The 22501-nt window shown below is 45.1% G+C and overlaps 1 protein-coding gene and 3 long non-coding RNA genes across 6 annotated transcripts in view; 1 reads left to right on the plus strand and 3 right to left on the minus strand.

The window, feature by feature from the left end:
• The window catches only part of LOC309641080, a 349060-nt gene that overhangs the window by 72687 nt on the left and 253872 nt on the right, over positions 1-22501 (minus strand). The window lies entirely within an intron of this gene.
• LOC309641093 overlaps positions 1-22501 on the minus strand; it is a 299958-nt gene that overhangs the window by 39655 nt on the left and 237802 nt on the right. The gene's annotated exons all lie outside the window — the stretch shown is intronic.
• The window catches only part of PACSIN2 (protein kinase C and casein kinase substrate in neurons 2), a 135690-nt gene that overhangs the window by 19983 nt on the left and 93206 nt on the right, over positions 1-22501 (plus strand). Inside the window, exon 2 of one of the 3 annotated variants that reach the window (XM_082420630.1) lies at positions 7927-8017. The exons of the other annotated variants lie outside the window; for them this stretch is intronic. The gene's annotated coding sequence lies outside the window, so the exon portion shown is untranslated. The remainder of the gene's footprint in view (positions 1-7926; positions 8018-22501) is intronic. 3 annotated transcript variants of the gene reach the window in all.
• Positions 7924-22453, minus strand: LOC309641075. Its single transcript, XR_014252502.1, has 3 exons — positions 20378-22453; positions 8581-20337; positions 7924-8026 (listed from the first exon to the last, which is right to left on the minus strand). It is a non-coding gene; the product is annotated as an uncharacterized lncRNA (long non-coding RNA).

Genomic DNA, 22501 nt, shown 5'->3' on the forward strand with positions numbered 1-22501 from the left:
TCATTCACTGTTGGAGGAGGGATTTTATTTAACATTTGTCATTAACTCTTATGAAACAAAATAGAAATAGTGGTTTATGGGGCTCTCTCTTCTAAGTCTTCATTTCCTTATCAGCAGTGGGGCGCAGTTTAACTGTTTAACCAGATTAAAATTCTTCTTCTTTTTTTTTTTTTAATATTTACTTATTTATTTATTTACTTGGCTGCATCGGGTCTTAGTTGCAGCATGTGGGATCTTTGTTGCGGCACCTGGGCTTCTCTCTGGTTGTGGCGCACGGGCTCCAGAGTGTGTGGGCTCAGTAGTTGCAGCATGCAGGCTCTCTAGTTGTGATGCGCGGGCTCTAGAGCACGCAGGCTTAGTTGCCCCGCGACATGTGGGATCTTAGTTCCCTGGCCAGGGGTCAAACCCGCGTCCCCTGCATTGGAAGGTGGATTCTCAACCACTGGACCACCAGGGAAGTCCCCAGATTAAAATTCTTTCGTGGCTCCCTGTTGCCATCACAGTAAAATCCAAACTTGTGATCTGGCCATTGCTTACCCCTTCAACCTTATCTTGCCACACTGAACTTCTGTGTTTTTCCCTTCTCACATGTGCTTTCCACAGACCCTGTTACATCTGCTGTAAATGCCCTTTCTCCCCATCTTTGCCTGCTGAACTCGTACTCATCCTTCAAAATTCAACTCTAGTTTCACCCCCTTCTCCTTGACCTAAGGTATCCTGCCCCTGGGCCTACAGAGTGCAAGGTCCACACCTGTTCCAGTGCTTCTCATGTATGGTATGATTGACTGACTACCTGCTGGTCTTCTTCCACTGGGCTAGGTGAGGTGGAGGGCAGGGACTGCCTTTTACCTTGGAATTCACAGTTCTTAGCTTTGTACTGGCATGTGACAGAAGGCAGACATTTGTGGGATGAACAAATGTGACATGAATAATATGAGGACCCTCAGTTCTCAGACCTGTTGCTTTGTAATATCATCTATGACTGCAGGCGCCCAGGGCAGCCTTCATGGGGAAAGTGATGTTGATGCATTTAAAAAGGATTATTGGGACTTCCCTGGTGGCGCAGTGGTTAAGAATCCACTTGCCAATGCAGGGGACATGGGTTTGATCCATCCCTGGTCCAGGAAGATCCCACATGCCGCGGAGCAACTAAGCCCTTGCTCCACAGCTACTGAGCCCATGTGCCGCAACTACTGAAGCCCGCGCCTAGAACCCGTGCTCTGCAACAATAGAAGCCACCGCCATGAGAACCCCACGCACCGCAACAAAGAGTAGCCCCCGCTTGCCACAACTAGAGAAAGCCCTCGCGCAGCAACGAAGACCCAATGCAGCTAAAATTGATTAATTAATTAAAAAAAAAATCATTATTCAGTGATTCCTTTAAATCCTGAGTGAGACTTACATAGATCTTTTTATTTTCCCTCTATGAGAATGAGTTTTCTATTGTGTTAAAGAAAAATGCTATTTCTTTGACCATCTTTTAGATCATAAATTTAAATTTCTACATTTTTTCCCCAGATGCCTGTGATGCCATTGTAATTTTTATGGTAAGCTCAATAAATAATTTTAGAAAATGTTTCTTTGGAATGTTGGGGCCAGCATGGATTGCTTAGAATGGATCAAGTTTCGTTTGGTGTCTCTCTCTTTTTTGTTTTTTTAAATTTATTATTTATTTATTTTTGGCTGCGTTGGGTCTTCGTTGCTGCACACAGGCTTTCTCTAGTTGTGGTGAGTGGGGACTACTCTTCATTGCAGTGCGCAGGCTTCTTATTGCAGTGGCTTCTCTTGTTGTGGAGCTCTAGGCATGTGGGCTTCAGTAGGTGTGGCTCGCGGGCTCAGTAGTTGTGGCTCACTGGCGTAGTTGCTCCGCGGCATGTGGGATCTTCCCGGACGAGGGCTCAAACCCATGTGCCCTGCATTGACAGGCAGATTCTTTTTTTTTTTTTTTTTAATTTTATTTATTTATTTATTTATTTATGGCTGCGTTGGGTCTTCGATGTTGCGTGCGGGCTTTCTCTAGTTGCGGCGAGCGGGGGCTACTCTTCGTTGTGGTGTGCGGGCTTCTCATTGCGGTGGCTTCTATCGTTGCAGAGCACGGACTCTAGGCATGCGGGCTTCAGTAGTTGTGACCTGCGGGCTCAGTAGTTGTGGCTCGCGGGCTCTAGAGTGCAGGCTGAGTAGTTGTGGTGCACGGGCTTAGCTGCTCCGCGGCACGTGGGATCTTCCTGGACCAGGGCTTAAACCCGTGTCCCCTGCATTGGCAGGCGGGTTCCTAGCCGCTGCGCCACCAGGGAGGCCCGACAGGCAGATTCTTAACCACCGCGCCAACAGGGAAGTCCCGGTGTCTGTTTTTGAAGGAGAAAGAAGTTTGGCAAGAAATGCTAACTGAACTGTGTTTAGTACAGAGAGCTATTTAGAAGTGTTTTGCTGCATTTCACTGTAGTCCACATGCCTGTGACTATGTGTTTTTAGTCCTGAGCTGCTGTAGTTCAAGGAATTTTAGACTTTTGGCTGATGGATCCTGAGGCTGGACTCTCCTGGGTCGTTGAGATATGAACCTTTGAATTAAATTTCCAGTTCATTGCATAATGTATTTTTTGCTTTAATTACTAGGAGGCAGGATTAATCAATCTTACCCGTCTACTTTCACGTTGGTGTGTGTGTGGGGAGGGGGAGGGGAAATAGAAGGTTGAGTTGTATCTTTATGAAAATGGGTTTACGTTTTATTTGGTAGCTGTCCACTCCTGCTCTTGGCGCATGACTGACTTCTGAACATGGTGCCAGTAGGGGTGTGTGCAGTCTTTCCTCCTGAGCTCAGAGTGGGTGGTCTTGAACCACCACGGTGGGTGGCCAGTGAGGTCCTTGAGGGGAAGAGCCAGCTGCGTTTAGGGGTGTTGTTTAGGGGCTTGAGATAGAATTCTCCTCTGTGGAGAGCTAACCAGCCTGAAAGATAACGGTAGGGATCAATGTTCCAGCCCCTACCATGTGGGAGGTACTTCACATACATTATATCCAGCCCTCACTGCAGGGGTTCAAGGCTAACACTGTTACCTCCTCTTTACACATAAAGGAAACAGGTTCAGAGAGGGAGCTAAGCTATTTGTTCAGTGTTACCAGCTAGGAGGTGCAGAGCCACGATTTGAAGGCAGGCCGGTCTTGGTCTTTACCCGTAGCACGGGGCTGGTAGGCGTATGGCACCCTTGGGCTCCTTGACACAGCCTCTCCTCTCAGCGTCCGGCCGCAGAGGGCAGTTAAGACAGCCTGGGATGTGAGCGTGCGGCCTCCGCTCACACACAGCTCTGCTTGGGGGTGTCAGTGGTTATGTCTGTCCTGTGTTCCTCTGAATGCTGTGATGTGCATGGCTCCGTCCCGGTCTGTGTTGCGGGGCAGAGATGTGGACACACCCCAGCCATGGGAAATGTCTCCTCTCATTAACCAAGTACGGAGGGGGTAGCAGACTCCACAGCTGTCAGAGTGGTGTGAGGGGAGAGAGCTGTGGGTGCAGCCCGGAGATGGTAGTCAGGAGAGGCTTCATGGAGACAGTGGAGATGTCTGTATCTCTGTGTGGTGTGGGTCTGCATAATTTCCATACAGTAAAATTCGCTTGAGAAATTCAGGGACTTGGATATTATATAGGCATTGGCAATCAACAAAGGTTTTTAAGCAGAAGAGTAGGATAAGATCAGATCTGGGTTTCAGGAAAGTTTTCTGGAATGGCTAGAAAAGGGTAGAGTTTGGATGTAGAGAGGCAAATGTTTGTTGCAGTAACAACTGCCCCTTCTTAGAGTCTTTGCACATGTGGTTCCTACTTCCTGGACTGTCCTTTGCCTGGATGGCTTCTTCTCATCCTTCTGGTTATAGCACCAAAGCCGCCTCCTCAGCGGGCTTTCCCTGACTACTCAGTCTAAACTTGCTCCCTGTCCTGCTGTCTCTGTTGCATGTCTGAAGTCATCGTGCTCCCACATGGATCTCAGTGCGTGTTAAGTTACCTCCATCCCTCTCTATTAGACCATCACACAAGCAGCGGCCTGTCTGTCCCGTATTCTCTCCTCTCAGAACAGTGCGGGCCTTGCAAGGCCCTGATGAACGTGTGGTGTGAATGAGCAGTTGTGGTGTGAGATCTAAGATGTGGTGGGTTGGAGCTGGTCTGGTGGTAGCATGGCTGGAAAGGGGAGAGAGGCTCCAAGGTCCTTCTTTTTAATTTCGTTTAACCAGATTAATGCTGCCCTTGGCTTATACTTGTGGATGTTCCAGTTGGGTGGCCACTGCTTTTTCCTAAACAGCTGGAATGTTTGCCAGACTTGCTGACCACTTCTGTGGGCGAGCTTTGTGGCTTATGACAACGGCATCATTTTGTTTAGTTTGGATGGCTTTTCCTTTCCCGTTTAGCAAGTTTTCTTTTGCTAGCTATCATTGCCCTCTTTTAAGTCTCCAGTGTAGCTCCTGGTCTCCGTTTTCATGTTTCTCCCCTGTCTAATGCTTGTTTTTTCTGTATTAATTCTGAGGAAAGGGAAATCAACTTGGAGTTGCCTGACCAGATAATGTAGAACATTTTGAAATTAAAATTCGAGCTTCCTGATTCTGGACTTTTGCGGTGTGCCAGACCCTGAGGCTCAGTCAAGATGACCTTGATGTGTCCTTTGTGCTGGTGGTGTGGGGGTGAGGATAGGTGGCTGGTGGCTCCATATGAACCCATAATGGACATCAACCCTGCAGTCGGCGAGGGGAGGGCACGGTGGGGTGGAGGTGGGTGGAATGGCTCCAAGTGGAGATAGGGCTGTAGAGTCCGGGGTGAGAATGTGGGTGTACTCAGTGATTTCTGGGTGGGGATAGGGTGGGGAGCACTTGTCAGATTTCAAGGTCTTTTTCAGACTTGACCCCTTCATTCAGAATATGATGTGGTGTAGAGGCAGAGGTTAAAACCACCTGAAGCTGGAAGACAGACGTGTGAGTGTGTGTTTGGGGTGTGGAGTGCGGGGGTGGGGCTGTTCTTTGTGCTGTTCTCTTTATGTTAGCAAGTGTTTCAAAACCAGGTAGGCCCTTCTGAGGGGTTGGCTGAGGACTGGTTCATGTGGTCAGATGGGGGTGCTGGTTAGTAAAGGGTAACCTTGCTGAGCCCTGGAACTGGGTCTGGGTGTGGAAGGAAGTGAAGCCAGGGGTGTGTAGAGCCTGGGACCACCATGGAGCCTCCAAGCATGCCCATGTGCTGGCCCCAGGGGGCAGAGTGTGGAGCCCATCAGGAGCAGCCCCGGGAGGAGCCAGCCAGTCTCTGGGGGTGAGCAACCCGCCCTGAGAGGTGCGCAGCTGAAGGAGAGGGTCTCTGTCTGGTCGCGCCATCCCTGCACACTTCCGGATTTCATTCTTTACAGGGAGCATCCGGCTTTCCTGACCTTTGGTTATCAAACAGAAGAAACAAACCAATATGTATCCATCTCTAGGGTTTAATTTAGAACAAGGAAAATTAAGTAGTGGCCTCATTTCTATTTTCCAACCACTGTCCCCGCCCCACACCGCTTTTTTTGGGCAAGCACTTGCCTCTTTTGGTGTAGTCACAACAGCTTGACTTCAAGATCTCATCGTTATTAAATTGGTGGCATTGTTGATGAGCCAAGGGAAGGAGGAGACCTCTGTCTCCGTAAGGGGGAGGTGTTAAACACTTCCCCAGGCTAAGTTAATCTTGTAATGGTCAAATAGGCCAAAGCTTTGTAATCTTTTGGCACAGGTAAGGTAAGAGAAATTTAATTTCCATTTTCTTCCGGTTTGCTTTGCTCCTTATTCCCAGATGTCCTGAAGCAGCGACTAAAGGGAGTGTTTTTTCCACTTGGAGCCATCTCTGCATCAGGTGTAGCTAACCAGCTGTCCTGGGTCAGGCACAAAAGCTCATAGGCATCATGCTTTTGTCCCTGGCAGGTGGGTTTTCACATTATCTCCAGGCTCAATTTGGGGAGGTGGATGAGTGCCAGCTGGGAGCAAAGTTTTGTTTTTGTTTTTGTTTTTATACAGCAGGTCCTTATTAGTTACCCCTTTGGGAGCAAAGTTTTATTAGGTTAACATATCAACATCAGAGTACCTTCAGGGAAACCTGAGGCTTTTTCTTTTCTCCTTTCCTTCCCTCCTCCCTCCCTTCCTCCCTCCCTCCCTCCCTCCCTCCTCCCTCCCTTCCTCCCTCCCTCCCTCCCGTCCTGCCTTTTTCTCTTTCTCTCTCTCTTCCTCTCTCTCTCTCCCTTTCTTTCTCGCTTCCTCTCTTTCTCTCTCTCTCCCTCCCCCTCCCCCTCTCTCCCCCTCTCTCCCCCTCTCTCCCCCTCTCCCTCCCCCTCTCCCTTCCCTTCTCTCCCCCTCCCTCCCCCCTCCTCTCTTTCTTTTGTGCTGGGTCTCGCCTGCTCCTTAGTTGTGGCATGCATGTGGGATCTAGTTCCCTGACCAGGGATCGAACCCGGGCCCCGAACCCGGGCCCCCTGCGTTGGGAGAATGGAGTCTTAATCACTGCGCCACCAGGGAAGTCCATTCTTTTATTTATTTTTATTTATTTCATTTCCTTTTTTTGGCCACACCGCGCGGCTTGTGGGATCCTAGTTCCCGGACAAGGGAACGAACCGGGGCCCACAGCAGTGAAAGGGCCAAGTCCTAACCCCTGGACGGCCAGGGAATTCCTTGGGGCTTTTTCTTTTAGATTGGAAATTGAGAATTCTGAACTAGATACTTCTTTTTAATTTGTCCTGGTCTTTAAGGGAATTATATAGCTGTTCTATTTTCACTGATGGCAAGGAAGAATGTTTTTAATGCCATGCTAAGTGTGGTGCCTCATAGCCTGTGCACAGCTCCTTCAGCTGAGTCTTATACTAGTTTATTTTACATGAGGCAGTGCTGTCCCCAGTACTTGATATGACCCCTGACCAGTGGTAGCTTAGCATTTGTCTCATGGGACTGAGACTGGCCAGTAGTCAGCTAACTGAAGAAGTTAGGTAAAGCAAGAATCATTAAAAAAATACATAGTTTAGGCATTTTATTTCTAACTTTAAAAAAAGATTATATTTCATGTGCCAATCTTTCATTGACCTTTTCTTTTACTTTGAATTAGCTGATCAGACTTGTCAGTTGTTTTCTTACATAAACTACGCCTATAATTTATTGTTTGATATTTGGTTTTTGCCTGAAGAGGATTGAGAACTTGGATATGTAAAGCAACCTGAGTTGCTAAATCCTAGATTTTACAAATTTTCACCCAGTCCACTTATCTTACCTGTCTTACCCACACCTATGATTTAGTTAGGGTTTTTAAAGTTTTTAAAAATCTTAGCAACTGTACACTTATTTTATAGGCTTATATAGTTAAGTGTGTATGTATGTGTATATGTATGTATTTATATACAGTCACATATACACATCCATATATATAAGTACATATGCATTTATTTATTTAAGATTTAATTTTATTTATTTTTGGCTGTGTTGGGTCTTCGTTGCTGCACGTGGGCTTTCTCTAGTTGCGGTGAGCAGGGGCTACTCTTTGTTGCGGTGCATGGGCTTCTCATTGTGGTGGCTTCTCTTGTTGCGGAGCACGGGCTGTAGGCGCGTGGGCTTCAGTAGCTGTGGCACGCGGGCTCTAGAGTGCAGGCTCAGTAGCTGTGGTGCACGGCCTTAGTTGCTCCGCGGCATGTGGGATCCTCCCGGACCAGGGCTCAAACCCATGTCCCCTGCATTGGCAGGTGGATTCTTATCCACTGTGCCACCAGAGCGGTCCCTGCAATTTATATGTACAATTGACATAAACAGGTTTGGGGACAAACACTTGTTTAGCACACTGGGCAACATGCGGTTCTGTTTGTCACATGTGGCCACAATGCCAAGGGGGTCTTTTAGTAAATTAGACAGGGATTCTGCTCTTAGGAAGCTTCCAGCCTGGTGGGGGCAATTTCTGTATTTCAGAATCTGTAACACAAGTTAAAAAGCGGCAGATGCCTTCAGAGACAGCATGTACTCCCAGCAGGAAGGGATCAGAGAATTCATGGAGAAGCAGGTATTTGACCTGGGCCATTCATTTCCTTGTCTTTAGTTGAATATTTTTCTGTTAGTAGAGATATAAACAGATGTAACTGTCACTGGGCCTTAGGCAGTGGTAAGAACATCTGAAGGCTTTTGAGGTTTCTTTGTCTGTCCTTTGTAGAAGCACTTGCTATTTCTCCTAAGTGACAAAGCTTCATAATACCCCTGTTGTTGGGGGTTCCTCAAGAGGGATGGTGTTCCTTTTAGTCAGGAAACAATGTACCGGTCACAGTTCTGTGGTGCTAAGCTAACCTGAGCATAAAAGCACTTCCTTGGGAGATGTTGGGTAAGGTAGCTTCACAGACCCAGAGGGACCCTGCAGAGGAGCTGGGGAGGGGATTGTTTCCAGTGGGTGGGGGATTCCTCAAAGCCCAGTTGGAATGTTGTTGCCAGAAGGAGGAGGAATGGGTGCTGGACAAAGAGCAGCCTGTTGGGAAACGCTTTGTAGAGTGCCCATGAAATGGATAACACATTAACCAAAGGCCAGGATGCATCCTGATAGCAAATGCACTTTTGTATTATCTCCAATGAGTCCACCTGAGCTTCTAGAGGCAAAAAAAACATAGCACATCACCCGTAGGAGCTCAAGAAATATGTGATTCTTATGAATTCAAGAAATGTTGCCAGACTGCCTCCCGAAACTTACTGCCCGCATGAGCATAGCAGCCTTCCTGAGTTCTGCCCTGTGTGGGTGGGTGAACTCAAGTGAGGAGAAACGGTATCATCTGGAGTGAAGAGCCCAGCTTTGCGGTCAGTCAGCCGGACAGAGGGTGGACTCTTGGCTCTGCCGCAAACTTGATGTGGACCTTGTGCTCTTCTTTGTTGTGTGCAATGACAGCTGTTTGCAGTATTCTTTATTAGATTTCTCAAAGTTACAGGTTATTGCATTTTTTGCTATATGCTCATGCCAAGCGAAACAAAAAAGATGTATGCACAGCAAGATGGTAATAAACTTCCAACACCAACAGTCTGAGATGAACCAGCGTTGACCACTTCAGTGTAGCAGAGCCTTCACAACTTCCTCCATGCTCTCACAAACATCAGTGTGTGTTTTAATAAAAGGAGTAATACTGTAGGCATCACTCAGCAACTTGCTGTTTTCACTTCCCTTTAGCTTTTACGCTCCTGATTTTAAGCTCTCTCAGAACAAAGATCTAACAAAGTGCTCTGCATGTGGTAGGTGTTTATTGTTGAGTGAATGAATGAATGCTATACTCTGGGTATCTCTCCAGGTCAGTAGTTTCTGGAAGTTAGGCCAGATTGAATAGCTTCAGCCTTTTTGTAGGACATACACCAACAGTGTATGAGGACACCATTTACTGGGCATTTCCACCAGCACTAGATGTTTTTTTTCCTAATCTGATGGGTAAAATTCATATCCCATTGTGTTTTTTTTGACCAGGGATCAAACCTGGCTGGGCAGTGAAAGCGCCAAGTCCTAACCACTGGACTGCCAGGGAGTTCCCTCCCATTGTTATTTTAATTTATATTTTCCTGAGTACTAGTGAAGTTGAGCATCACTTCACATGTTTATTGGCCATTAGTATTTCTTCTTCTTCTGTGAATTCTATATACATACTTTTTGTCATCCCCCCCGACCCCCCGCCCCGGCATTGAATTGTTTTTCTTTTCAGTTTTTAGGAGGTTTTGTATATTGGGCTATAAATCCTTTGTTGTTAGTATTGCAGATACAACAGTCCCCCTGGCTACTGTTTCTATGATTTGTTTTTCCTTTGTTTAGATGTCTTTTTCCATAAAATTTGAAGATTTTTATGTAGTCAAATATGCTTATCTCTTTATAGTGTTTAGGTTTCCTATTTCCTGCTCCATCTATTATCTAGAGAAAGCTATAGACCAATTTCCTATGTGTGTGTGCATATATATGTTTATATATATGTATATCTGCAACATTTCTAAATATGTTTCTAAGTAAAACAATAACTTGAATACAGTAGTGTAGTAAAAGATTAATTCTCCATGACCAAGCAAGGTTTATTCCAGAAGTACAAGGGTAGCCTCATGTGAGGAATTGTGTCAGCTAGAGAAAGCTGTGGCCCAGGGCTTAGAGCATGTAGTGTATGCCAGTCCTGCCATGTACTAACTCTGACTTTGGCCAAATTGTTTAATCTCCCTGAGCTTCAATCTCCTCATCTGTAAAATTAGCAGGACAAGAAGAGTGCCATCATACAGAGCTGGTGTCAGGACTAAATGGGATATTACATGTAAAGTGGTTAGAGCAGGGCTTGGTGCATAGTAAGTGCTCAATTAAATGTCATGCATAACAATTCACTACACAAAAAGAAAACCTACGTTGACTAAATCAGCAGATGGTTGGAAGGCATATAATAAAATTCTGCAGCTAATCCTAATAAAAATCTAAGAAAAGTGGTCATAGAGCGAGTACAGAAATACTTACCGGAACTCAGCAGTGAGCACGTTAAGTGGCCATTTAATTAAACTCTAGGCATGACGGGGAGGCCTGCATGCAGCACTCTTCCCTCACATCTATGAATCCCCAGATGATCCTGCGGACTTGGCAGGCTTGTGGGGAGAGGGGCCAGAGGAGCCGCTGTGGCAGTGTCTGTCCAGCCTGAGCTGGCCCTGTGTTTCTCTTCTGTCTGGAGCACATGACCACCTGTCCCTAAGGCCTGCCCTTCCCATTGCACCGTGGGTGTGGCTTCTGCCCTCACCCTGCAGGAACCAGGAATAAATCCCTGGGGTCAAGGGGGGAAGAGGATTGCAAAAAGTAACAAGCCACCTCTAAATGGCCAGGGGAGCAGTTTTGTTGTAGTAGTAGGAGCACTGGGAACCAAGTATGACATCTAGGGCACCGAGGGTCAGCAGCAGGTGGCTTAGCCTCGCAGGTGCACATGGTTCTGTTTTCTCTCTGCAAGGAATTAGCCCAGTCGTAATTTCTAACCTTCCCCTTCCTCTTCCGCATGCAAAATAAGTGGACCAATGTTCTCAACATGAGAGAGGGAGAGAAGGCCTGAATGATCTGAACCCTGGAGGGGTACAGGTCAGATTAGACCTTCCAGACTGGCCTGGAAAGCCTTGGTGGGAGGGGCGGGTCTCAGCATTGGTCTGATTTTAGCCTGGCATTTGTTGAACACCTGTGTTTTTTTCCTTGGGTCTTTCTTGTAGCACTTTTCCTTTTTGCCTCTAGTTTGGAAATGCTTTATTAGCTTAAAATTTATGTAAACAATGGATGATGGATATGTAAGTTTCGAAGCATAATTATAAAAACCTCAAAACCAGCCTCCCAGCTTGAAACCAGTGTGCACCACAGGGAGGCTCTTGGTTGGGGCTTCCTGCCAGGGGCAGAGGTATTCCAGGATATTTGATCATTCTCTTGCTTTTTTAAAACAGAGAACACTTACACACATATATATGTGTCTATAAATAATATATTCAGTTTTTATGAGCTTTATCAAAAGGGAATCAAGTAATCTGCGAATTTCATTTTTACTACTGAATAATATTCCACCGTGTATATTGTATTAGGGTTCTCCAGAGAAAGAGAAGCGATAGGATCTATATATGTACAGAAAGAGATTTATTTTGAGGAATTGGCTCACGTGATTATGGAGACTAGCAAACTCAACTCAGCACAGGCTCGAGCCCAGGAGAGCCGGTAGTGCAGTTCCAGTTCCCTGCAAAGGCTGGCAGCCTAGGGACCCGGGAGAGTTGATGGTGCAAAGGAAGACTGAAGGCTGACAGGTGGAGAATTCCCTCTTACTTGGGGAGGGTTGGCTTTTTGGTTCTATCCAGGCCTTCAAGTGATTGGATTGGGGCTCGCCAACATTTTGGAGGGCAATCTATTTTGCCAATTAAAATGTTAATCTTATCAGAAAACACCCTTGCAGAAACACCCAGAATAATGTTTGATGAAATATCTGGGTATTTCGTGACACGTAAACTTAACCATCACATGCATAGACCACAATTTATCATCCTCCTGTCAGCAGATATTGCGTTGCTTCCATTTTTTTTGACCAGTAGGAGTACTGTGGTTATGAACCTTCTTTGTACAGGTCTCCTGGTGCACTCATTTCTCAAAGGTTTATATAGGAGTAGACTTGCGGCCTCTGGGGTCGAGTGTGCTCAGCATGCAGAAATACCTCCCCCAGGGGGGTGCCAGTTTACTCTCCCACCTGGCACATGTGTGAGTTCCCGTTGCTCACATCCTCACCCAGACGGGCTAATGGTCATGCTTCTTAACCCTACCCACCTAGTGGATGTCAAATGTTATCTCATTCTAGTCTGAACTTAACCTGCTTACTGAGGGTGATGAGTCTCTTTCCACATGGGTATTAACAATTCATGGGTTCTCTTGGTGACATGCCTGATTAAGGCTTTTCCCATTTTTTCTCTTGGGTTGTCTGTATTTTTCTTATTGATTTGTATGGCTTCTTTATACATTCTGTATACCAATTAATTTATTGGTTATATGAGGTACAGGAATTGTCTCATAGTTTGTGCATGTCTTTTCACTTTCACTATGTTGTCTTTTGTACATTTTAAATTTCAGTGTAGTTGCCTATATTAATCCTTTCTTTTATGATAGGTATTTTTAAGGACTTTTTAAAGGAAATCCTTTTCTGCTGCGAGATCATAAAGATATTCGGTATTTTCTTTTAACAGTTTTAAGTTTTTGCTTTTCATATTAACCCTTAGTCTTTCTGGAGTAATTTGTAACTGATTTTTGAGTTTGCTGTGAGGTAAAAATCTAGTTTTCTTTTCTTCTGAGTGCATGTTTGATTGAGACAGCATCACTACTGAGTGGCCCTCCTGAACCTTGGGACTCTACCTCTGTCACTTAGGAAATCTTGAAATATGTGTGGGTCTGTGTCTTTTTTTCTAAATTAAAATTGTGTGTGTGTGGTAAAATATACATAACATAAAATTGACCATTTTGACCATTTTTAACGGTACAGTTTTGTGGCCTTAAATATCATACATTCACACTGTCGTGCAGCCACCATCGCCAGCCAGCCACCTCCAGAGCTTTTTCATCGTCCCAAACTGAATCTCTGTCCCCACTAAACGATAACTCTCCATGCCTCTCTCCCCACAGCCTGTGGGTCTGTTTCTGGTCTGTACCTGGTCAATATAAGAAGAGGCAACCCCTCCTTCCTCTATTCTGCTTTTTAATAGAATTATTTTTGTTCTTTCTTCCTGATGAGTAAATCACAAGAATGGGGACTTTGACTTAAAGGATCTCTGTATCCCTTGAAAGCACTTAACTTTGTGGTGAGCGTATGGTGGGAGCTTAATAAATGCTAATAATTGAGCATTAGCATTGGATTTGAGAGAGTTCATAAGTTAAACTCACTCAGGTTCAGACCTATGAGAGAGTGATACGAGAGAGTCATAATGTGACCAAAACACCACCTTTGTAACAGGTCTGGAGGATATGGTGCGCGCAGCAGATGCCGCGCTAGCCGGGGGACGTGCTGACTTTCCCTGACTGTGTTCCAGGCTTTGGCACAGACTCCGCAAAGGTCAGCTGCTTCCGTAGAGCAGACACGCTTGCTCCACCTGGCTACCTTGTGTTGGTCTGGGATGGAGAGAGAAAGAAAAGGGGTGGGAGGGGCTGGTCTTTTTACAGTCGAGGAAACTGAGACTCAGAGTGAAATCACTTTGTGAGGCCACAGCCGGTAGGTTGTGAGCTGGGATTTGTTCTAGGCTTCGAGTTGAGGTGCACTTCTATTCCTGAGTCCTGGCATTCACACCTGAGCTGTACATGCCCAAGGGCGAAGCTGCCATTTCTCTCATGGATTTTTTTTTTTTTCCTTTCTTCTTTTGGTATATGCTGTGCCCCTAGGTACTAAGCCCTGTCCTAGGTGCCAAGGAAACGAGGGCAGTGAGACAGGATGGGGAAGGGAGGAGGGGGGGACAGGCACAGGCCTAAGATTGGATGGAGTACAACAGCCTGCTTCCACAGCAGCTCAGAGAGGGGAACACCCATCCCACCGGCTATCTGGGGAAGGGGACCACGCCTGGCACTGGTGCGGGGCTTGTCAAACCTGCTGGAGCCACAGGCGTGTGGCCTGAGAGCTTTCCCATGAACTGTGCAAAACTGACAAATGTGTAAAGAGTCCAAGGCGTATTCGGAAAGTTTCTAGTTTAAGAAAACATTAAAAAAATGAATGGGGGAAGCATATGTAGCCTTTTTCTTAATGTGACGTTAAAGGGTGAAGCCTCAGTGGAGGGCTGTTGAGCAGTGACAGTCTTGGCCAGATTCCTAGTTGCATACTTCAGGGCACTGGGGGAGCTTTGACTTGCATTTTGTAAGACGCTCTTCAATTACTGGATAAGCAGAAATAATGAAGTTGCTGAGGAGGGATTGCCTCATCGATGAGAAACATGGCAGATGTGTTCATTTTCAAATTGTTATGGAGAACAAGTACAACTTTTTTAGATTGTCATCTTATTTTAAGATTATTTTAAAAACATCAGTGCTGGTTTCCTCTCTTTGTCTTTCAGTAATTTTGTTGCAGGGCATTTTGGGCAGGAATATTTCATATAAGTTCTTATTTGGGCTGACATTCAAGCGCAAGACACGTTTGCTTCTGCGCGAAGGCAGACATCCGGCTGCTCTGCCACGGGTGTTTACTTTTGCGTTGCTCCCAGCCACAGAAGTCATCTTAAATCTGCTTCAGAATGAATGAAATCCCCACATGCTGTTCTTAGTTTGAAAATCCAGTCTGTACTTTCATTCCTAGAATTGTGTCCTGTTTCAAATGGAGGATGGTGCTGTTATAAAGAAGCACGTACAAAGCTATTTAGAAGCACGAGTGAGTGCTCGTAGGCTCGGTTGTTCCACACGTGGTCTCCAGGTCAGAGAGACTGAAGGTAGGGTGCTGCCGCTGCTGCTGCGTCCAGCCCCTCCCTTGTTCAGGGCTGCAGCTTCAGGTCTCCTGGTGCACAGTTCTGATCACAGGTCATCTTTGCTCTAGATAAACTACTATTTTTTTAAAATGAATTATTATGTAGTGGCTTGTAATACTGCCTCCTTTTATTGCTTTCAGCTTAGTGGTAACCTGCAGCCCCTCAGAGATTGCTGAGTGAATGAAGAGAGGTGCTGGTGCTGTGAGGGTGAGCTCGGGGGGAGAGGACTGGGGGGAGGCTGGGGGCAGCTTAGGGTGGTACAAGGAGACTGGGTTGGCGCCTGACCAGCACTGCTCTGGGTGGGGCGGGAGACCAGGCAGGGGCAGCCTCAAGGTTAGGAAGTCACTTCTGGCTGTCAGCCCAGTTCATTATCACAGTCACAGGTTCCCCAGTGGTGTGCTGCCACCAATCACCTGGTGTGGCCGAGGGCCCTGCCTTCATTTCAAGGTGCTTACTTTCTTTGAGACTTCGTAACAAATTGCTTTGTTTCTTTCGGTTTCATCCTCCCAGGCTGAATTTTGAAATGAAAACTACATTGTCACTGACTCCTTCTTGTGAAGGATATGATGAATATTCATTAGCCAGTTAAATTTTTTATATTATTATTTTTGTAATAAACTTTATTTTGGAAAAAATTTTAGATACACAGTAAAGTTGCAAAGATAAAACAGAGATTCTTCATGTACCTTTCACCCAGTTTTCCCTAATGTTAACTTAACCTAAACATGACACATTTGTCAGAATTAAGAAATTAACATTGGACAGTGTTATTAAATAAACTACAGGCTTTTCTTGGATTTCACTAGTTTCCCTAGTAAGGTTCTCGGTCTGTTTCTGTTCCAGAATCCAGTCCAGGATATCACATTGCATTTAGTCCTCTTGGCTCCTTAGTCTCCTCCATCTGTGACACTTTCTGTCTTTCCTTATTTTTCATGACCTTGACAGTTTTGAAGAGTGCTAGTCAGATATTTTGTGGACTGGCCCTCAGTATGGGTTTGCCTGGTGTTTTTCACATTGTTAGGCTGGCCTGATGAGTTTGGGTGAAGAATATGCAGAGGTGAAGTGCTGTCCTCATTGTATCGCATCAGGGAGTACAGTGACGTCATCATGGCTTATCACTGCAGAGGTTCACCTTGCAGGCTTAGTATTTTTATTCCTTGATTTTATACATGTTTTATGTGGCTCTGGTTCCCCACTGGGTTGCTAGTCCTTTCAGGCCAAGGCCCCTGCTCTTCTTGCTTTGTGCCTCTTCCCAGCATGAGGATGCGTGCTGTGGACCTGCAGGGTCAAGTAAAGATGTATTTGAGTTGCATGCTTCTGTGAGCATTTAACAATTTTCATAATCATAGGTGGAACAAGATTGGCCATGTGTTGATAATTGTTGAAACTAGGGGTCATTGTTCTAGTCTCTCTTTTTTATATGTTTAACATTTTCGATAAAAAATAAAGAGAAAGGGCTGCCCTGGTGGCGCAGTGGTTAAGAATCCGCCTGCCAACGCAGGGGACGTGGGTTCGAGCCCTGGTCCGGGAAGATCCCACATGCCATGGAGCAACTAAGCCTGTGTGCCACAACTACTGAGCCTGCGCTCTGGAGCCCACAAGCCACAACTACTGAGCCCACATGCCACAACTACTGAAGCCTGCGCGCCTAGAGCCCGTGCTCCACAACAAAGAGAAGCCACCCCAGTGAGAAGCCTGTGCACCGCAATGAAGAGTAGCCCTGGCTCACTGCAACTAGGGAAAGCCCGCATGCAGCAACAAAGACCCCACGCGGCCAAAATAAATAAATAAATAAATCTAAAAAAGAGAGAGAGAAAAACATTTCCAATCTACAGCTATAATGAATCCCAGGTTGTTTTTGATAGTGTAGGTGTTATGATGTTGATTGTTGCCAGAGTTGTTCAGGCTGTTACTCATCTTAAATGTATTTGTTTCCTCTTCAAGGCCCGGATAGGAAGAAAAACTTGCATCTAAACCAATGTTAAGTGGTACTGCTAATAACTATGTAATAATATTTCTTAACATCTTTGAAGAAGAAAAATCATTAGTGTGCCATCAGACAATAATTCCAATTAAAATGAGGTTACAACTTAGTTGGAATATATTTATGGAATAGAAAGAAAATCTTGACTATTGTCACTAATTTACTGTAAAGAACATTTGAATCTAATGAATTTGGATGCGGCCTATTTCTTATACGTGCAGCAATTTGACCTTACAAATTGTGAGTCTGGTCTTTCAGTGAATGTAGTAGAGAAATACTGATTCCATTTAAAGATCCTAGCTCCTCCTTCTGAACCCCAAGACACTTTCTAAGAGGTGGGGGATTGTGAGTGGATTGTGAAGGGTATACTGAGGGAACAAGCACAAAGTGACCCAGGATCTGGATAAACTTGCTGTCTTTGTGCTCCCTCAGTTAACCTGCAAACACAGTCACCGAGTTATGAGTTGTAAAAGTGAACATTGTCATGATATATAATAAGCACACTTGGTGGTGTCACACTTTAAGAAGATGTTGGCTCTGGAAGTTAGTACTAACTTGTGACTGTTTATACAGTTACCCCCAGCCCTACTCCCGGTGTGTAGGTTTGTCTCTTCTTACCTGTTTCAGGCCTTTATGACAGCTTTGTGTGTGTATGTTAATTGAATGCGTTTGGTGGTCACCAGTCATGTGAGCTGTCAGAGGCACTGTCCCCTCTTAGGGAAGGGGCGGTCTGGCTGTTGAGAGCCTAAGTCTCGTCCTTGCCTGTGTGTGGATGGCGCTAGGGATGGGGCCTTTCACTTGGTTCTCTTCATCCAGCAAACTGAGACTTGATTATATACCAGATTGTCTCCCTTAGACCTGCCTCTGCATGGAATTAATTCATGTGATGTGGAGGTTTTAAAGAACTTCCACACTGTGGATGAGATTTCTGGCTTGAGGCTGGGGCCAGCACCTGCTGCTTTTCAGCGCAGCTGGAGAGTCTTAACTCTTCCTGGAACTTGTGTTTCTTTACAGAAATGGTTTGTAAAATCTCAGACTTTATGGAATAAATTTTGTGGAGTGCTCAGGAATCCCGTCCCTCCTCTTTCCCCCAAGAAATATTGCACAATTGGTGAAGCCAGCTGCAGGAGGTGACATGCCCTGCAGGCAGGGGTTTGCCCGTGACCTCGCTGTATCTGTCGGTTTACAGAGGACTTCTGCGAGTTGTGGTCCTGAACCCCCTCTCAGTAGTGGGGATCTGGACAGCCCTTTTGAACCCAGCCTTGGCATCGTCTCTCTGGGTTTAAAAACTCCTAAAGGAACTCATTTATTTTTTCATTATAAAATCAGTACATGTACTTTGTAAAGTACAAATATAGGTTTTCAAAAGAGAAAATCACTGTCAGTCCCTAGATGTACACTTCTCCAGATTGTTAAAGTCACACACACAAATGTGGTTTTTAAAAACAAACGGGGGTGCTCGCTTCGGCAGCACACGTACTAAAATTGGAGCGGTACAGAGAAGATTGGCGTGGCCGCTGCGCAAGGATGACACGCAAATTCGTGAAGCGTTCCATATTTTTTCAAATCTGTTATTATGTGCTTCATCCCCTTTGCCTGTCAAATGCTGGACATTTTCAATAGCATCTCTGCCTATAAGATATCAATGAGATTAATCAGTTTTTCTGTTTGATATTTTATCAAATTAGGGCTAACTTTTTGGTATGATTAAAGGATAGCAACTTTAAAAACAAAACAAAGCAAAACAAACGGGGTCATAATATTTAAACTGTTTTGTAACCTGTCCGTCTTTAGCTTAGTTTCACACATGGGAGATACATGTCCCTCACCTTAGGATGGGTCACCTGTCACAAATGCAAAGTGACCACTGCCAGGCTGAGTGGCTTGCTTTCTCCCTGTGACTCCCGCCAGGTGCTCAGCCCGGTCAGCCTCTTGGCAGGGTTCCCTCACTTTATCTTCCTTCATGAGACCTTCTGAACCAGCCTCTCCATATCCATACTCCATTCCTGTGGTCATTGTGAGTTCGTTTCCATTTGGATTGTTATGGCATTGATTCATTGATTTTCCGACATTTACTGATTGCCTACTCTCTGAATTTCGTGGGGGTTAACCTTATGCTGCTGCTGCCTGAGTATGTGCCTTCTGTGTTTCAGCCCTACCCTTGGAGAGGCCCCTTTGACCCTTCCCTGACTTTAGTTGTGACCAGCATCCTCTGGAGCGTCCAGTTCTGTCATCAGGAGGTGATCTCCATGGCTACCATTGAAAAACACACTACGTGTACCTTATCTCACTCAGTCTCCCCAAGCCCTGAGGTGGTTATTGAGGCCGTCTTCATGTTACAGGTAGAGGCACAGGAAGCTTACAGACTGGCCAAGATCCTGCATCTGCTCATCTCTGCCCCCACTCAGTGCTGCTTTTCTCACGCAGAAGTCTGTGGATGGCCCTGTAGGGGACCTGCCTCCAATGGTTACCTGGCCTGTGTCCTCACACGGCAGGATCGTGACCCGTGCCAGAGTATGACTGGGAACATTGTGTTAAAAGACTGTTTCGTAGAGTAGACTTCCATTTGAAATGGTGAAAGTAGAAGAAAAACGTCAAGTTTGTAAAACAAGATACACTCCTAAGTTTGTATTATACTTATAGTCATATTTCAGACTGAGAATGGAAGCTTTTAGAGGTTAGAGACCATGTCTTTTAAGTTGACTTTCTATAACACTCAACAGTGCCTGCGAGCTTTAGATTCATTCATTTATTAAACACTTAATGTATTCTTATTACATGCCAAATTGAAGTACAGGATTGAAAATCTTGAATAAGAGTTCAAATGTTTCCAGTTTCTTGGCACATGGGGTTCTTGATCTTTTCCATCTTTCCCATCTTATCCCTAGCACAGGTCCAAAATGGGGAAGGAGAAAGGAGAAGGTAATGGTAGCATTCTGGAGTGCTTGGGATCACGTTCATTTATTTACGTATTTATACCTCTCCTGGTTTCACAAAGGATTTGAGTTGGTTGTTTGAGACTATCAAAAATAAATAAATAAGTAAAAGGTGGCTTCCTTTGCTATCCCCAAAGCAACAGCAATAAAATAGATGTTTAGTATCTGATAAGGACCTCAGAGGTCACCTAGAACGCTCCTACTCAGTGTTTGTGGGGCCCAGGACAGGCTCCGCTGTCAGAGGGAACCAAGTGTAGCAGTTCTGCCCATGCACAGCCACTGCCCCGTCGGCCGTAGTTTCCTCATCTGAAAAATAGGGACAGTACTCCCACCTTGTAGGGCTATCATGAAGTGTAGACTCATTGTATGTAAAGATCCTGGCAAATGTATATAAAATGTCATAAAATAGTCCCTAATTTTATCCTCTGTTTGCAGGGTTTCCAAACACAAGTTTATGATGGTATTTTTACTGCTGTGCCGCTAAAATATCAACAGTATAATCATTGTTTAAGCTAAAGACACTTAGTTTGAGGCTTTTCGTTTATTCTGAAGTTGTATGACCCACATTTTAGTGTTAAAATACCTTTTTAAAATTATTAAAATGCCTTTGAAATGGAATAATGCTAAGTGCTAGGTTTTCTCTTTTCTTAACGTCCTTAGTGGACAGAGTAAAGTTGGCAGCCTTAAGTTGGGTGATTCTGCCTGTTGACCGAAAAAAAATGCACAACCTAAAAGTTGAGAGTTATGTTTTATTTGGTGGACATTCTGAGAACTTCAAGCTTGGGAGACAGCTTCTCAGATAACGCTGAGAAACTGTTCCAAAGAGGCACAGTGGGGAGCCAGGATATATAGGAGTTTTTGTAACAAAAGACCAGGTAGTCCGAACATCAAAGGGTTACTGTTAATAAAAGAAAACCAGATATCTCAAGTTAAGGAATTTAGCACTTTTCTATGTATGGGAAGATGCAAGAGTCTGGGCTCACTGAAATCATTCCTTTGATATGCACCTCAGCTACATGGGGCCAGCATCCTGTGCTTTCTCATCCTGAGTCTCCTCAGGGTGCACCATTGGGGTTGGCTGAGGCAATTGACTGCTAGATGGTGGGCATCTTGTTTCTATCCTGAGTTCCTTCAGGGCTCACCGTCGGGCCGCTGTAATGTGGTGGCTTGATGGCTGTAACATCCTTTGTTTACTGATACGGCAGGCAATATTTTAGTTCACATGCCCTTAATGAAAGGCACTGGTCAGTGAAGTTGGAGCTTTCATATGGTGCCCTGCCCTCTCCCCTGGGGAAGAGGAAGCCATAGCCAGAGGTGCAGAGTGACACAACCCCTTCTTACCTGACTCAGCTCAGGGTCCCCTCTCCTGGGGAGTCTTCCCACATCTCTTCCCAGCCTCCCACCCCCAAACCCCCTTCACTCCTGCTTAGGTCTATTACGTAGCACTTGTCACACCGTGTGGTCCTCTGGGGGCTTGTCTGTCTACACTACTGAACTCTAAGCTGCTTAAGGAAAAGTGTGGTGAATTATTTAGCTTGTGACTTCCAGAGTCTAGCAGAGAGAGCGTACATATAAATAAATGAGGGGGAAATGACACCAATAAGCCCCTAATAAAACATTAGCACAGCATGTCTTTAACTCTATTCCTGAAAATACCCCAAAACTCACCGCAAACTCTGCTCACCACTCTTTCTTTGAATTCAGACCTTCTTCTTTGGGTGTGTTGCCCAAAGAAGGCTCGAGCTGTTCCCGGGACTGGGGGGCAGCAGCAGGAGCTGTATGACATCCTAACCACTGAGATGTTGTGTTAGAATTCCAGGTGTTGCTTCTCATGCTGGCATTTTATAAAATGCATAAGGAAAGAAATTAACGTGTTTTTTTCTATCACATTGGTGCTTTGAAGTTTTTCTTAATTGGGCTTTCTGCTTTAATTAGCCTGGCTTCAGATTTTATTTCTCTTTTTTTTTTTTTTTTTAAGCTTTGAGCAAGTGTCAGAGAAGCAAAGAAGCTTATATAAAAGGTTTTACCCTTTTTTAAATTTTAACTTTGCCAAAGATAGAACTGGTACTTAGCTTGTCCTGGCAACTTCTTTGATAGAGAGTGATAGAAATTTGGCTTTGTTTATTCCTTTTTATGTACATTATGTGAGAAGAGTAAAGGTAAGATGGCTCTGTTTATGTCTTGGTTCATGAAAAATATGAAAGGCTAACCAGTAAGATTCGAACATAGCCACTACCCTCTCCCCAACCAAAAAACAAAAACAAAAAAAAGATCAGAATTTTTTTTTTTTTTTTTTTAGAAATTCACGTTCTTTTATTTATTTATTTATGACTGTGTTGAGTCTTCGTTTCTGTGCGAGGGCTTTCTCTAGTTGCGGCAAGTGGGGACCACTCTTCATCGCGGTGCGCGGGCCTCTCACCATCGCGGCCTCTCTTGTTGCGGAGCACAGGCTCCAGACGCGCAGGCTCAGTAATTGTGGCTCACGGGCCCAGTTGCTCCATGGCATGTGGGATCTTCCCAGACCAGGGCTTGAACCCGTGTCCCCTGCATTGGCAGGCAGATTCTCAACCACTGCGACACCAGGGAAGCCCCAGAATGTTTTTACATAACCCATTTATGAACATGGTAGGTTTCTAGAATTTAA

This window comes from Balaenoptera physalus, assembly GCF_965194825.1.
Source record: "Balaenoptera physalus genome assembly, chromosome: 13".
NCBI lineage: Eukaryota > Metazoa > Chordata > Mammalia > Artiodactyla > Balaenopteridae > Balaenoptera > Balaenoptera physalus.